This window comes from Bombus fervidus, chromosome 6 (genome assembly GCF_041682495.2).
Source record: "Bombus fervidus isolate BK054 chromosome 6, iyBomFerv1, whole genome shotgun sequence".
Classification (NCBI taxonomy): domain Eukaryota; kingdom Metazoa; phylum Arthropoda; class Insecta; order Hymenoptera; family Apidae; genus Bombus; species Bombus fervidus.
The window spans coordinates 18,663,244-18,680,136 of record NC_091522.1 but is presented as its reverse complement, the minus strand read 5'-3'; the positions used below and the strand labels follow the sequence as shown (position 1 = coordinate 18,680,136).

Genomic DNA, 16,893 nt, shown 5'->3' with positions numbered 1-16,893 from the left:
GGTCATCGATCGCTCATATTACCACCGTCCTATGAGGTAGACTTTGGATTTTATTATCACTTTGTCTTAATCTTATAACATGTTCTGTATATCTTATAATTTGTTCTGTTATTGTAAATTATTGCTTTTGTTATACATTTATTTGAGATTGCTTTGGCTTTCTCTTGTATAGATTATTGACCGGTCACGGGACTGAAAGAATAGGGGTTCGCGTCACAGACGCCACAGGCGATTAATAATCGATAATTCGAACTGATACGAAATGGACGCCGCGTTTAGCATGATTCGCAAACGATTAGATTATCAACATTCCTAGGTTAAAAGTTGTTACATTAGCGTTCCTATTTTTATAGTAATTGGATTTTAACGGGATTTCGATTTTTATTATTATTAAAATTTCGAACGGAGATTTAGATTTAGATTAGAGTTTAGAAATATTGAATAGAGTTTTATTTTTCATTAGCTTAGATTCCTTAAACGACGAAGGATATATCTTTAAGAACAAATTATAATATTTCACATGTTTTGTTTCAGTTTTTCGTAACTTCTGTTCTTTCTTGTACTTCGGAAAGGACTCGGTGATGCTTCGAAACTAAGCGTGTAAGAATCTTTGTATATCGTGTTCCAATTAATTATTTCCTTTGATTATTCTACTTCGATTATTCATTATGAAACAACAAGTTTGATTTTAAAATTTAATCTTTCTATTATTATTAATGTTCAAAGTTTTCATAAAGTTACGTATTACGTTATCCGAAATTTTCTGATGAATCGTCACTTAGTTTTCAAAATATATTATTCACGGATATATTATTCATATATGTATAATGAGTCCATATTTTGTTAAAGGTTAATCGCTCCATTTTGTTCCTGCTGTTTCCTAAAAAGGACCTAGTGGAGCTCGAAAAGCCAAGAATGTAAGTAATCTTGTACTTCATTTAATTCTAGTCCTTGTATTTCAATTTGCTGTTTCTGATTTAAATATTCTCATTGAAATTTTAACAGAGATTAATTCAAATTTTCCAATTAATTAACGTCATATTTAAGAGTAAACTATGATTCTCCGTGCATTGTTACAGGTTTTTCCACGATGGAATTGCAAGGCTCTTCCTCGATGCCGGTCTTCACGATGATTTTCCCTGGGCTATCGCAGCATCGATGACCACGTTCCTCGCATCTTATCGTGAGTCGCATGCATTTTTGTTCCTCCGGTCGCTCGATCATGTCGTAGGACGAAAGGTCCGAATCGACACGGGTGACTGGTTGTATTACGTAGAATTTTTTGCGAGTACAGTAACCGCCGGTATTTACCATACCCGTGAGTAGTAACATTTTCTTTTTCTCTCTATTATTTATTAGTCGAGGATAGATCTTCTTGCGCATCGTGTTTTTTTCTTTTTATATTAATCGCACGATACCGACAAATTTTGTATTAACGATATTAACAGTGGTACTAACTGGTACAAACGATATTATATTAACAATTCATTTGAATATTTGTGATTAAAGGTGTGTTCGCTGTAATTACTTTTAAAGTCGGAATGTATTAAAAAAATATATTTACAAAAAGAAATTGCAACGGCTTAATGAAATATTTCGTAGTGACGAGGTCGGATACCCTTCGACTTTGTTGCGTTCAACATTGCAATTATCGCGTATCTATTGATAATGATAATAAGTCATCTTTTATTTTCACCTACCGTTCTCCGATGTTTTTTCATCGTTTCAACGGACTTAATCGTTTGCCATTCGTTTTTGAATTCGAGTATTAATTTAAAATATACATATAGAGATATTAAAGATGAATTCTGCCGTAAAATAAAAACGTATGAAATTTTATGCGCAAGAAGAAATTTCGCGACAGGCAAATCTTGGAATCGAATGAACAAGTTTTGAACGTTGCTTTCGCATTTTCGATAATTTTCGGTTGTTTGCATTAATGTTTAACTTTGAGTCAATTATCAAATAAATTTCTTATTTATCGTGAATTTGTAATAGAATTTCAATAATTCATAGAGTCTAAATAAATTCAGTATTATTAGTATTGTGGTAATTTATTAAATTAACGAAGTAAAGCATACACAGTGTTACTAATTGAGATAAAATTCGAAGATGCAAAATGAAGAAGGATTAGCCCGTTAAAGACAAAACAGATACGCTAATACCTTGTTTTTAGTTAGGATTTTCAGGTTTAACCCTTTCCGTGTCCGTTGCCAGGATCTCGCTCACGTGCCCAGGTGCTACTTGGGTGAGAGAAAGGCAACGGGTACGATGACCATTGATTTTATAACAATTTCCAAGCGACCGACGACGCGTTAGCGTATCGCGTACGATGTACTTTCCACACGGTGTGTCTGGTTAGGCTGTGGAATCGCGTCGTTTTAGTACTTATTCCATTTGCTATAAATTTGATTTATAAAAAGTAAATTCACACAAGTATCGTTTCGATCACAACCTGTAAATCACTGTCGAATACAGAGAATTAGAGATATTAGTATTATTAATCTTGTTGTTAAATTGTAATAGATGGTACGAAATTTTGCAGTATCGATAACTTCTTTGACGATTAAACGTGAGATTTACTTTTATCGCGTTGTACGCAATGGTCGTTAGCCTTGGTCGGTCGATTTCAGGAAAATAGATAGGTAATACGAGAGTGTGCGAGTTTTCTGCCAAACTCGAGCGTCGGAGGCGTCCCGGGACGTTCTCTCTAGCGTAGGTAGCGAAATTGCCATAGAAGAGGGCAACTACTAATGGCTTTGCATCTTCTGGATCATCCAGAGAATGGAAGGTCATTCTCGTTACTACTTTGTTACCGTGCTCGCCTAAATTATTCGTAGTGGTATTAGTCGTGATTTGTTTGTTAGCCGACGTGTATGTCGGCCCATCGTCAGTTGGGCTAACCGCGATCTTTGCGATTAACGTTGCGAGTCTAAATTTCGCCTTATCAATTAGAGTTGCGAAAAAGTACCGACTTTGGTTTCGATTAGCGTTACTCGATGGAGAGACGACCGCGTTTGCTTTAGCCTTGCGAATTATAAGATATCGCGATTGTTTTTGATATTTTCTATCGCCGATAAGTATTAGAATTTGAATTTGTCGCGTTTTGTGTTATTTGAAGGTGAATTAAGATCACGTTAGTATCGAATTAATTTCGTAGCGTTGCGATTTCTGACTATCGCGTATGATCGAAACAGTTTATCTCTCATCTATAGATAGATCTATAGATTTTACATTAAATTCGTTTTAAGATGTAGCGTTGCGTTGATTAATAATCGCGTTGTTCTACGTAGTGTCGCGTCAATGAAATGCCCAAATTTCTTCCACTGGGATTGTGGAAATATGTTCCTGTTCCTCGATCACCCGATCCAGCTGAGACAGTTGCACGGAGATGGTCGAGCATCGGAAGCCTCGCACTTTCACATCTCGATATTAGCGTTGCGTATATCGAAACACGAGTGCACGGATTACGCATGCATTTATTACCGTTGCGTGAATAATTATAACGCTTCACTACGGTCTATACTTTCGCGAATTTTTCATCTTTTCTTCCTTTTTTCTCTCTTTCTTTTTCTCTCTTTTTTTTTTTTTTTTTTGTCAGTAGCAAATTTAAATAACATGGAAAACGTGATAAAGCGATTTATTTCGAGAAATTTATACCTTGCAGTTACGGACTTGAAAAATTAGCGTTGCGAAATAGAAAAATGTCCCACTCACGGTTTGTTCGGGATTCTATCGAGTGGATCGTCTTTCTGGCTATCGGATCTATTTCTTTTACGGCATCCCCTTGAGCTTTTGTCGATGGAAATACCATCGAACAGTATATCTGTTCGATGCTGATGAATATTTTTAATTCGTTGTTATAGTACTTAAAGTTATTATAAATGCTTTTATTTCGCAATTATATGTATATTTTGCATTTGAGAAAAAATGAGAAGCGATATATCGATATGTTCGAATTACTTAAATTTAATATGATATAAATAATTGTCTAGCAAATGAAAGAAAGGGCAAAGTAATGATAATGAAGTTAATAATATTTTGCAGAGTATTAGTCTATTTGAAATATATCGTTAGATCATTAAAATTTTATTTCTTTGTTTCAAAATATAAACAGTGATCGTTCGTTATTACAGTTATAATTTTCTCGTGCACAGTGTTTTGGATTAATTAGCCACAAAGTAATCTTATAAATGTTTCAATGTGCTGTGCACAAGTCATCGTTTATTTTTAAGAATCTTGAAAAAAAAAAAAAAGATTCATAGAAAACGTTGCGCGAATGTAATTTTCCATGAATTTGACTGATGATAGCGTTGACAATAATGGTTATCTTTTTTCCTGTTGCTTGCTTCTAGAAACAAGTTAAATAGATAGAGTCTTGCAGCGTGAAAATCGATTAAATTCTTGTCTAGATAGGTACTAATGTGTAAGCAAACAGGGCAGATCCCTAATTTTTATAGGTTTTTGTATATGCTAACGCCAATTAAACTCGGCATTTGGCCGCATGGTGCAGCACTGGTCGAGGAACAAGAAGGTCCGTAAGCGTGCGCACTCTCGTTTCCTCCCTTCTAGTATCGGCCAGTACGGGCAGAATCACAGATCCTTCGTTATTCGATGTATCGTTATGGAATTCCCGTTGGATCGACCCTCTCTTCGAATGACGCACGATTTATGTACGCGTGTGGTTTATACTATCGTTATACCGACATATGCTAGGCCGTATACTGGCAAAGAGGGAATTAGAGTGCTCGCGCGCGTCCTTGCGTTGTCCCCTATACAAGCGCTGTATCAAACAGCCAAATGTTGCAGTGGTTTAACCACGGACGAGTATACGCATAAGATGATAAATCACGTCTAATCCAAGTACGATCGTATTAAATAGGTTTCGACACTCGCTAGGGAAAACCGTTCGAAAATCGAGTGGTCAAAAATTAATGTATAATACGCGCATATGCATAGATACTACTAGATTAATAAATTATAATGTGAGTATTTTTTAAATTAAGCTTTATATTATACTATTTAAATTTTAGCTATCCTAATTAACTACAATAAATAACAAATGCAATCATTGTCAATTGGATTTCCGATTAGGTGGAAACGTTTTAAAACTTTGTATAACACAGATATGAAATTATTTGAAGCAAAAGCACTAATGTGCGTAAATTTATCTGCGAATTGAAATGAATCTGGGTAATTTCGCTAAAATGTGAGTCCGATTAGCTACGCAAGTACGCATGTTACGGCTTTTATTCGTTTTATTTTATACTAAAAAACTTTTAGTATTTATCGGAAGTTCATATTTATTTTATTTCTATAGCTGTTTAGTACATCCGTTTATATTTATATTACAATAATATAATATTCTAGCAATACCATAGAAAAATGGTTTATTTATTTAACTTAATATGACGTTATTATTTATTATACGCATGCATTGTCTATCATATATATTATTATGTTTTATGATGTTTGTGCATTGTTTAAAAAATTAGGATCAATTTTCATTATTTTCTTTCGTAGACATATCTCTACTCTTAAATAGTTTTATGTTCTTGTAATTTTTCGTAATTTTCTAGACGTTATAACGATTCTTTTGGTTGAACGAAACAAGGAATAAGAAAAAAAGAGGTGGAAACACAGAGGTGAAAGAGTTGATAAAAGAAGTGGTGATAAGTATGAAAGAGAAGCCTGAACTAATGTCAATGAAAATGGAAGGAAGGAAAGCTAAGTCTGGATAGAAGGATACGGGAGCTGGAGAAAAGACAGAGGAACGCAGAAATAAACAGGAAAAAGGGAATAACGTAACGATTAAAGATCTCTGAACGAATAGGTAACTAGAAGAGGAGGTTGGAGGATTTATAAAGAAGAAAGTAGAAACTGAGATGGAAATAAAAATATTACCGCAGATTAAGAGCAAAAGAAATATTAGTACGACAAGAGTAAGATTGGCTGGCATAGAAGACAAGAAAATAATAATGCGGAACAAGGAAAAATTAAAAGTCAGGGGCTATATATATATATATATATATATATAGAGAGAGAGAGAGAGAAAGGCGTTTGATCTTAGTAAGAGAGGGTTATTTCTTGAGAAACCAGCCGACAAAAATTAACAGGGTACTCGAAGAATTACAAATACGCGGAGAGCAGGGGAAGAAGAGATCGTTTAAAAGGAGAAGGTTTTGTGGCAGAACGTGCATTATTTATAATATTAAGGAAATTAAAAGGAAAGAGAAGGCGAAAGAAACTGAAATAATAAGAGAAAGTGAAACATGGTTTCGCGCCCGAAATAGTATAAAAGATAAGAGCTATAATATTAGTAATACACGCGTTAAGGAAGAGAGAATGTAACTGACCCAAAGGGTTTTTAGTAAAGATTGTAAGAACAGATGTTGAGATTCGCATAGTTGAATAGCATGCCAAAGAAAAGTAAACGAAGATTACCGATGAATCTCAGAAGCAGGGTTGGATAGAATTACGTAACGTTCCGTTTTATAGGTTCTATGGTCTGGATTTATTATAATCGTTTTAATAATAAACAAGAACCTCGATTAAAAGGTAACTATCCAGTAACCAACTTTTAAAACATTCGAAATAAATCGCAATTTTTCGCGTGTGCGCACAACGCGAACTTTTTTAGCTTGTATGTTGATTTTCTTGCGACTCAATTTTCCCACGGTTTCTCTTATGCTTCGGTGTATGAGCGTCGAGACTCGTTTGATCGTGAGTGGTGTGACATCCGTTTATACGACAGTGTCTAGGAGAGTGGTACGTTTGTCGCCCATGGTCACCACGTTTCTAGTTATTATTATATACGAATAAAAAATATATAGTTTGTACAAGTAAATACACATGTATCTCTTTCTACTTATCTATTCATATGTAACGAATTCCATCTCACGAAATTTGAAGGTTATCGACGAATGTTTTGCATAGATACATATTATTTTAAATTTTACGCAGATGTTGGGGATCTAATAAAAGGACAGGAAAAAATTATTTAACGGGGATTCGTGGTAAACAAAAGGTTAGGGTCTACTCGTAGTATCCTTATCCTCCTACTTGCCTTTGAAATTAATCGAACGTGACAATTTCTTATAAACGTGCTTTTTAACACAAATTAACTCGGTAATGTGCGCGCAAGGAGGAACGAAAGAGAAAAAGGAAATACAAAAAACGCAATATCTCCAATTTCTATTCAATGATTAATAAGTTAATGGCGAGGTCCTTAATAACCCAATAACATGTACGACGTTCAGTCTTAAACGAGTTACAGGACATTTCTTGGATATGCACGTTATACACGGGGCGTTTAAGCTCGCTCGACCCTTGTTTATAAAGAGGAGACGAAGGAAGAGAAGAGTAAAGGTCAAGCGGCGTAGATCCGGTAGTTTTCGCATCATACTCGCGTCAAATAGTGTCTTTTGACTCGGAGTTTTAAAGCGCTTGGTCTCTCCTCCTCTACTTTCGAAACGTTTTTTCGAATAGCTTCTCAGCTGGTCGATCCTCGCTCGATCCTGGCTTCTACATCACGGTTGCGCACATCGAATCGCTTCCATTCACGGAACTTTGTTCAACTTTTGGGAGGACAAGGAAAAGGGGGGGTGACAGTGGTAGACAAACGAGCCTCGCGGTCGTGGCACGTTTTTTATTCGGTAACTAATCTTCTACCGGATATTCTTATTTTCGATGCTTTTATCGGATATTGTCTCGTACAAAAAAATAATCGCAAACTTGCGACGAAATCGCGGTTACGTACTTGCCCTGCTGTTGAAATGCTGTTGTTCGCCCGTTTGTTATCCTAAAATCATAGTAGAACTCGATTTTTGTCTGGTAATTGTCATTTTGCAAATTAGATTTTTCTACAGAGGCAACTTGATCGTTGCGACAGCATAAAAGGATCGATCGTGCAACTTTGTTTCTCAGTATTATTATGCTATTTTAATAGGATATATCTGATTTTGAAGCGATAAAAGTTTTAACTTTACTTATAGAATTGAAATATTTCGAACGTTTGTTCGTAGGATGTTATTGGTGACACTCGTTAAAATTATATAACCATTATGCGCATAAGTAATTTCTATTTTAGTTTTTCTTTCTTACTACATGAAATATCTCCTAAAGCCGTAACGGTACGAATATAGTCGTAAATCGTAAGCGATGCGAGACAAACGCGTATTTCTCTCAAGGCAACTTTTCCATTTTTCGAAAGTCACGATACAAGTAGTTGTTTGCAGTCGTAAAAAATTAAAAAATTGCTATTCGATTATTCGTGGAACCGCTGGTAATCACAGTCTCCGGCAATCCTTTCCTCTTAGTATCAAAGAAGAGCCTTTTCGGACCTTTCCGATCATCTTTATAGAGACGCAGAACTAAAAGTTCCTATTTCACAGATGGTATCTACGCGATAATTTCATTTTCCTTCGGATAACCGTCTACCAATGAGCGATCGCGTCTCTTTCGCGTTATAAAGTTTCATACGGCGAATCAAATTTTCATCGTTGGATTATAACCGGTGAGGCGGCCGGTCTGACGGCAAATTGGCATGCCGCGCCGCCTCGTTTCTTCTCGCATCGTCGACTCGGCCGCTTTCCTTCTACACCGAGCGTAAACCGACACATGAAATGGACGATAGGGACGTGACAGAGGAAAGGGTGGATTTCCTGGAATCTCGTTACACTTTCCCGCTAACTTGGCTCCATCTGCTCGGGATCGTGCGTGCGCGCATGCACATTTACAGGCTCGATTTGCCCGAGAAAATTTTCTAGCGTCGACAAAATTTCCTAGCATCGTCCACGCTGGTAACGTGGTTACATCTGATCCGTTACGTGTTACAAATTTTATCGGCTTTGCGTTTAGAGCAACGAGCCATGGAAATTGCTAAATTACGATGTATTTTATTTGATGTTTATATTTTTTATTTTTTTGCTTAATACGATTATTAACATTTAATATTTGATAATTAATAACGATTGGAAAATACGAAATCGAACGATGCTTTCTAAAAGCATTGAAATTACTTACGATGTTGTCAATTTTGTTGAAAAGAGCAGAAACAGCGATCGACGTTGCAAATATTTTTTGTAACTTTAATTCTGTAACGAGCTGATACTTAAAAATCATGCTCCATGTTCGACATGTTGAACGTGTTGCGTATTTTCTGGACAAAGTAACGTTTTAGCAAGGACTAGTTATAAATTGATCTATAAATTTCTTTCATCGAGACGAAACACCATATAAAACACTGTAGAATCTGTCGACAGCAGTTTTCATTGATTTGGATCATAATCGGTAGGTTTCGTTCGATCGGGCCCCATTTACGAGAAACGATGAAAACGAAAGATGGAAGGAAGCGACACATGCTCTACGTACTTTTCGAGTTACGCTAGTTATGCTAGTTCGAAGAAGATGTCCCGAGTGTCCGCTTCGTGTCTCAACGTAGGCTGTTGCACGCCTAACATTCGCTCGCGTACTCGCTCCAAGGTTATTGTCGGAATAGTTACTCGTAGCAGCGCACCGTGTACATTGTTCACTCGCGTTCGATACAAAATAGATGTTAAACGTGTGAAAAGGAAGAAAAGAAGCTTTAGAATAGAAGATTTAGATCGTGGTAGACGTATAATGGATCCTTTTCGCTATCCATCATCGATCGTACGTACGCTCGAAAGCGGAGCTATATTTTTTTGCTTATATCGGCGTCACGAATTTACACACCCTGAAGCATTCAAGTATCGACATTCGCTTATGAATCACTCTTTATATACAACGCACAGGCAGGATATTACAATGTAGTGTTCCACGATTGGCAAACGATAAGAAGCGCACGGCCTTCCGCAGTTTGACGATTCCAACGTTGCATCGATGCCACCGCTTCGAACGCGTGTTCTAACGTAAGATTAATTGCTTGCTCGATTATATATCGTCCGATGATCCTGTGTATCAGAGACCGTTTAAATCGTCCAAACGTCCTTCGTTCTGCCAGGAATAAAAAAGTATGGCAAGCGATCTAAAAATATTGAGGTGACCTTGAGGTCTAGCTAAACGAAAAGATCATTACCATCTATATATACTACGTATTACGGCTTCCTCTGTACCGCGTGACTTTTGTACAAGGGACGTGGATCGGGACGAGGATCGGCGCAAAAAGCCGGCCGAAAAATCCAGGCACCCTCGCGAAGACGATAACGGTCGACCACAAGGTATCGCTCAGCGCCGGCCACTTGTACGATGACACATCACCCAACGATCGACGTGCGTAAGCTACAGAGGTATTTTAATAAATTTTAATAGATTGGATCGATTTAGATATTATTTACAAAAAAAAAAAAAAAAAAAAGAAAAAAGAAAAAAAAAGGAAAAACAAAAAGGGAAAAAGGAAGACGATGTTTAAACTGGGAATAATATACTCACGAATTAATAAACACGGATAATATGTCATAAAGGATGATACCGGACATAAATATGGTTCAAGAGCATTTTAATTTTTAAATTTAATTTCTAAAATACGTACATGGCTGTTCTGTATTATTTGTGGCCGGAAGAACGAAAGACAGATCGGAATGGATAGAGAGAAGATCATTGGGACACGAAGGCGAACGCCGATCGTTGCATCTGCGTGTTTGTCCGTTGTCAACTTCGTGGTCACGACGACGTGTGAAACGAGTCATGAAACGAATGAATCTCAGAAGCATGTGCCATGCTCAGGGCACGCTGCCAGAAATTCGTTCCACTGCGATAGTCGGCAGATTTCGTGGCGATAAAGGCGCGTTTCCTCTCCTCCTCTAAACTTATCGGACAACGGCCGCGTTCGAATACCGATGGTTTTAACTCGTAGTAAAATATTAGAAAATAGAACTAACAACCACGTAGCGCTTTGGAAAATTGACGAGTAATAATAAGTGAAGCTAATAAAGACGAGACATTCTATGTCATACTAAATGAAGTTAGGCGTGTCGAACGACGTTTCCCCTTCACTTCTATCAAGCGCATTACCGCCCCACTGCGAGTAAATGGGTACTTACGAACATTTCGCCGAGAGGAGAATTAAAATAACGAGTAAATTAAACGTTGATTTTATGATTATCGTAGATCCCCCCCCCCCTCACTAATTCAGCCTGCCAGAGCACAACACAAGTAATAATCGCGATAGTAATCGTAATTGTTCGATGACTTCTTTCGTTATTGCTTTGACATTGAGGCTTGTCGAGCCTCGTAGGTTCTTCCGCGTAACTATAGTATAACGAATAAAATTCAGTTTTATTCTTTTTCCCATCAATGAAACGACGATTTATTCGTTAAATAGGGGTGAGTTTCTAATTTGAGAGGAGGTTGAGAAAGGAATTACCTATCTATGGAAGAATATGTACAGTGTCGTACAGCGTAGAAAGAAAGCTTGCCCGTTTTCTTTTTTTTTAATAAGGCTATGTAGAATTTTTGTAAATACTATTATATGTTACAACTAGACAAATACTACATACGTTACTACTATACGCTATATTATGCGCTATATTTTTCGCATGCTAATACGAAATAACTTATTTATACGTACTTATTTATTGGCAGAGCGACATTTCAGAATACGTAGTACGCTAGTATCGCTAGTTGCTAATTAGTTGGAGATAATGCAACAGATATTACTTATCGTGGCATTTAAAACTTTATAGACGATAAATATATGTATAATATATATGTATATATATATATATTTTATGGAAGATGATTATTGGATAGACGTGCGAAAGGAACAACAGAGATGGAGATAAAGATAGAGATGGAGATAGACGCGCATAAAGGATGTAAATGTGCAGAGAGAGCTGATGTGGTACGTACGCATCTCTGGGGAATACGAGAAAGAGCAAGTTTGGAGGAGATTACGGAAGAAGGACGATGATTTTTAACGTTACGGCGAAGAGCATAATGATGTACGCGGTAGAAATATAGGGAATAGAAGATAGAAAGTCGCAAAGAAGAAACGAAAACGGGGAAAAAATATATAAAAGCTGACTGCTTAAGCCTTAATGCGCTCAGAAGAGAAATTGATATATAGGAAATAGATGTATGATAACAGGGAAGAGTGGAATGACACGAGCAAGGGAGAAATTCTGTAAGAAAGCAGGAACGGGCGGCTGGAAAATGGAAAACAGAGACGATGGAAGATATAGCGAAAGATATGTATATATATATATACATATAGGGGGAGAGAAGCAGAAAAGGGGGAAAGAAAAGGAGAGGAAAGAATGGCAGCCGAAGAAATCAAAGTATGACAGAGAATACGCGAGACGGAGGCAGGGAAAGGTACTCTTAAATAAGTAAAATACCAACAAGAAAAATGAAAAGCAAAGAAGAGAAAGATGATAGGTAGATTCAGAGTATTCGGAGTATTCGGAGTAATTTATAAGTGGGTGGCTAGTAAATACTGGACGAACGAGGAGAAAAAGAAATCGAAGAATGGACGAAGAAGATGATAGACGAAAGAAGGTCAACAGGCAATAAGAGGAGAAAGATATTTGTTACGTATGTTAAAAGATGCCTATCTTTTATACCCTTAGAAAGGGATCGTTAGTTGTAATAAGAAATAAGTAAAAACAAGGGTCGAATAACATGAAACGTTTTCTACTTTCTCAACGTGTACGTACATATTTCGGTATATCGTGTTCTATTTATTAATAAACGTATATTCGTACATTACGTATTATTATCCAGAAGTTTCGCTACTTGGTTTTACATTTTATTTTCCACGATATCATTGAATTCTCTGAAAAGAGGAGAAAGCGATGCATCCATATTTTCATCTTGTTTTAATATCGGAACAGATCGATAAAAGAAAATTGGAAAGATAAACCTTTCTCCGCTTAATGCATACCTCTCCCTTTTCTTCGTCGTTTTCTCGTTCCTTTCGGTAACAGACTACCGATCGATTCTCCCGTTTTGCATCCGTCTGTCATGGTCCGACTGCCTTTTTTTCTTTTCGCAGAGACGTTGTTTTTTCACCGAAACCGTCCGGCCATCGAGTATCGATACAGTTCTCCTCTGGTTCGTACGTATCGCAAATTAATGCACCAACCAGAGTGGAATAAATTTCAAAGGATCTGTGACCAACGTACCAGCGAATTTTCTCCAACGTGATTACAATAAATATTACTTATTACTTATACAATAAATATACTTATTATAATAACTTTTTAATAAAAATAAATAATAAAATCATTTCGATACGATTGAAATAAAACTATAACAAAACGTAATCTCGTTTCTGTGTTGTCCTTTAGGTAGAATGTAAGATTATTAACGAAACGTAAGGAAAATTAAAAATTGGTGAATAGGTTTTTACCTATTAACGCTGCGTGCTATTTTTAGCTGATTAGGCGCTCAACCATATCGTTATTTAAAAAGATGAAAGATAATAAAGCACTAAACATTAAATGCAAGTAGGTAATTGAAACGGTTTTAGAAAGAGAAAGCACTGAGAAATAAGATATCATAAATAGTGGGCAGCGATAGGGCAGAGCGATGGAGTGAGTGACAAAGTGACGAAAAAAGACGAAAGAAGACGAAAGAAGACGAAAGAAGACGAAAGAAGACGAAAGAAGACAAATTCGGTGAAACGACCAACAGTCTGTGTTAAATAGAGTGGCAAAGCGACGAAAGTACAGAAAGGCGAGCGAGTTGGCCGAGGCGACGGAAGATTTGAAGCGGCGAATAAAAGAGAGCGTGTGGTAAAGCGTAGGGCGTAAAGAAGCGGCGACTGCGAATGGTGCTCGAAGAGATTCGTAATTTTGGTAGAGTGAGAAAAACAGAGTGGTGTACATGTAAAGAAAAAAAAACGGAGTTTACGGTCAGGGCGAAAGTAACGAGTAACGAACGGAAGGACGAGGTTAAAGTAACCAGGAAGAAGATCCGGTACGAAGGACAAAAAAAAAAAAGACGGGGAAGGGAGGTATGTGTAACAGCTTGGAGAGACGAGTAGAGAGAGCGGAGGAACGGGAGGAACGAGGGAACAACGTGGCAACCAACATGGTTAAATAGAAGGACACGCGGAGAGAAAGAGGACGTGGGAGTGGAAGAGAGGCGGAAGAAGAGCAAGAGGCTGTAGCTTATAGCTACGGCTGGTGCTTTAAATGAAACGTTCGTGTTATATTTTACGGCCTTGATCCCGGACGAACATCTTTTGGAAATTAATTACAAGTGGCGCGCTCATCCTGACTAAGAGGTTATGTACCGGCTATGAATTAAGTTTTATCCTCGTTTCTACGGTTATACCGTTACTGCCGCGGCTAACGAACGAGTCGGTGAGTTTAAAAAATCGTTTCGCGCGAGATGCGCAAACGCGGTAAATTGATGAAGGTGGAGACGAGAATGGAGGAAGAAGGAATTACAAAAGGGGGTGGATGAAGGTTGGTAAACGACAGGATGGTTCGCAACGAAGGCGATTAATCGGAGAGCGTTAAACGCAAGGTCCGTGGCGAAAATTAATTTCTATTCCCTTTTTATATACGTCTGCCACGGAGAAGCGAGAATAACGATCGACGATAAATAACGACCACTGATAAAAATATAGCAAGTATGATAAAAGGATAGATTAGGTAAACGGAATGGGAATAGCAGGCTATGTTTCCGTTCGAGTGTTTTAAGATGCAACGAGATGCAACGAGAAATCAAATTCTAATTGACCGAGTAATCGTAAGTTATTCTTTATTTCTATCGCGATCGAATGTTAATTGCGCGCGTACATTAAGCAAAGGTTAACGAGAGTACGAGGTAATCGATAGAAAATATATTACGAAGAAAAAATTCTTTGGTTACAATTCGTTGCAATATTTAGATACGATAATCTAACGATGGTCTAATTTTGTTCATCCACCTACGTATAACGATAGGATCTAGTTGTTAGAAAATTGGGATTAGTTTATCACTTGCCATAGCTATTTACCTAAATATTTCAAATGCTAAATGAAAATTATAAACAAAAAGAGGAGAGTATAGTAATAGTAATAGTAATAGTAATAGTAATAGTATAGTAACGGTGTGTAAGACACAGTGGAAGAAGAAAAACACTTGCCAGCTAAACAGGTTTTAGGTTTAACGAAATCGCTTCATCCTGTTTTCTCACTAGTTCACTGTCGATATCGTTTCCGGCAATGAGTCATTCTTTATAAAAGGGAAGATCCAGATACCAGAAACTAGTTTCGCGTTGAATAGTTTATTTCATTCGTGTTTCGTGGTCGAATACGATACTAAGGCGTGTTTCGTCTAGACAACGAAATACGACACCTGCTTTTCTATCGATGACGCGAAAATTACAGCGTCTTATAAACAGCCTAGAAAAATGGGGAAAAAACGGACAGACTGGATTTGCTTTTACCGAACAAAATTGTTGGTTAAGCCGCTTTGGGCAAGCAACTAAACGACTATGTATGAATACATAGCGAACAAATTTTAAGTGCTATCGGATATCTGTGTGTCAGACCAGATGCGAGTCTTTGTTCGTACTGTTCGGAGTAAAAAATTTCCTACAGTTTGTTCATAAAAACATAGCCGATGATTATCTTCTTAAAATTTATCGTTATACAAGTTCCGAGTCGGTATGTTTCTAAAAAAGAACAATAATACCAATTTAATTAATATCCATTTAATAACGATTAATTTACTAATTATTAATACATATCGTTACCAATTATTAATTAATAAATTTATCTTTGTTACGAATAGAAGGAGAACGAAGAAATAGAAGAAGCGTCTACTATGCGTAAAAGATTCGAGTAGTTCCGCAAAATGTAATCTTACGTCATACGCAACTGTAAACAAATTATAAATATAACATTCTCGACGATAGGTTGGTTTATTTTACAACTTGGAGATTTTTCACTTGCATTCAGCTAGGTACAAAAACGTGCAAAGAGTCTGTAGATGGTCTGACGTAAATTTGAATAGCGATAACTGATTTTGAAGATTTTGTCAACCCGTTCTCGTGCTCGTTCGTCGCGTACTGTCGCTCCGCTTTGTTTCTGTCGCGGATTCTCTCTCAACCGATTCTCTCGAGTCACGAAAATAAACTTTTATCCGTATTGTTGGCCTGCACTTTTTATATATGCGAGTGTCGTTCTTACAGCGAAGGTTTCTAGGTATTACTACGATGCTTGTCGCGTGTACCGTATACAGGTGTACCATCGATCAAATTCTATGGCGTGCTCCGTACGACGCGTACGTTACGCACGCACGATACTCCTATCTTTCGCGAGTATCTCGGAAACTAAATTTTTCGCAACTTGGGACAGACCGATGGAAAATGTTGTTCGGAATCATGTCCCCGACCATGTATTCGGAGATGGTCGAAATTAGCGAGAGCCTAGCTTCCCGACAGGTTCGCCTTATCGATGGAATGGTACGATTATTTGTTCGAACCGAACGGAATCTGATAACAATTATTTCAATTGGAAAATTGACGAGAGGTGATATATACGTATGTTTGTATTATGTACGCACGTATGGCATGGGAACGGCGCGTCAAACAATATCTTTCTTCGTTGAACGATCATTTTACCTTGCAGTCTGATCGTAAATCACTGCTGCTACCGCAGTATCGATACTAATGAGCGAAAAATACGTTCATTACGCGTGGCCGATATAACGAAGTGACGTACAAAATGTTTCTCGCGAATCTTACATAAAGCAAAATTAAACGGATTCGAGCGGTACGTTACGTGGTAAGCGAATATGTATATACTTTGGTGTGTAACTGTCTCGAAAGTATAATTGTTCGCACATTCGAAAGATAGAGCTATTTGTGCGCGAAAACGATTAGTTTAAAAGATATTTCGATTGTAATTTTGTAAAATTTAGCGTACGAATAGGCTGGATAACTTTATTACGAATATCATTTTCTCGATCGTGAAA

The 16,893-nt window shown here is 37.2% G+C and overlaps 2 long non-coding RNA genes across 2 annotated transcripts; both read left to right on the top strand.

Annotated features, from left to right (window-relative positions):
* Positions 1 to 534: 534 nt before the first annotated feature.
* LOC139988030 (uncharacterized) lies at positions 535 to 1,333 on the top strand. The gene is made up of 3 exons (XR_011800011.1): positions 535 to 600; positions 850 to 917; positions 1,080 to 1,333. It is a non-coding gene; the product is annotated as an uncharacterized lncRNA (long non-coding RNA).
* A 2,929-nt stretch (positions 1,334 to 4,262) lies between these two features.
* Positions 4,263 to 6,795, top strand: LOC139988145 (uncharacterized). The gene is made up of 3 exons (XR_011800036.1): positions 4,263 to 4,985; positions 5,095 to 5,209; positions 5,580 to 6,795. It is a non-coding gene; the product is annotated as an uncharacterized lncRNA (long non-coding RNA).
* The last annotated feature ends 10,098 nt before the right edge of the window (positions 6,796 to 16,893 follow it).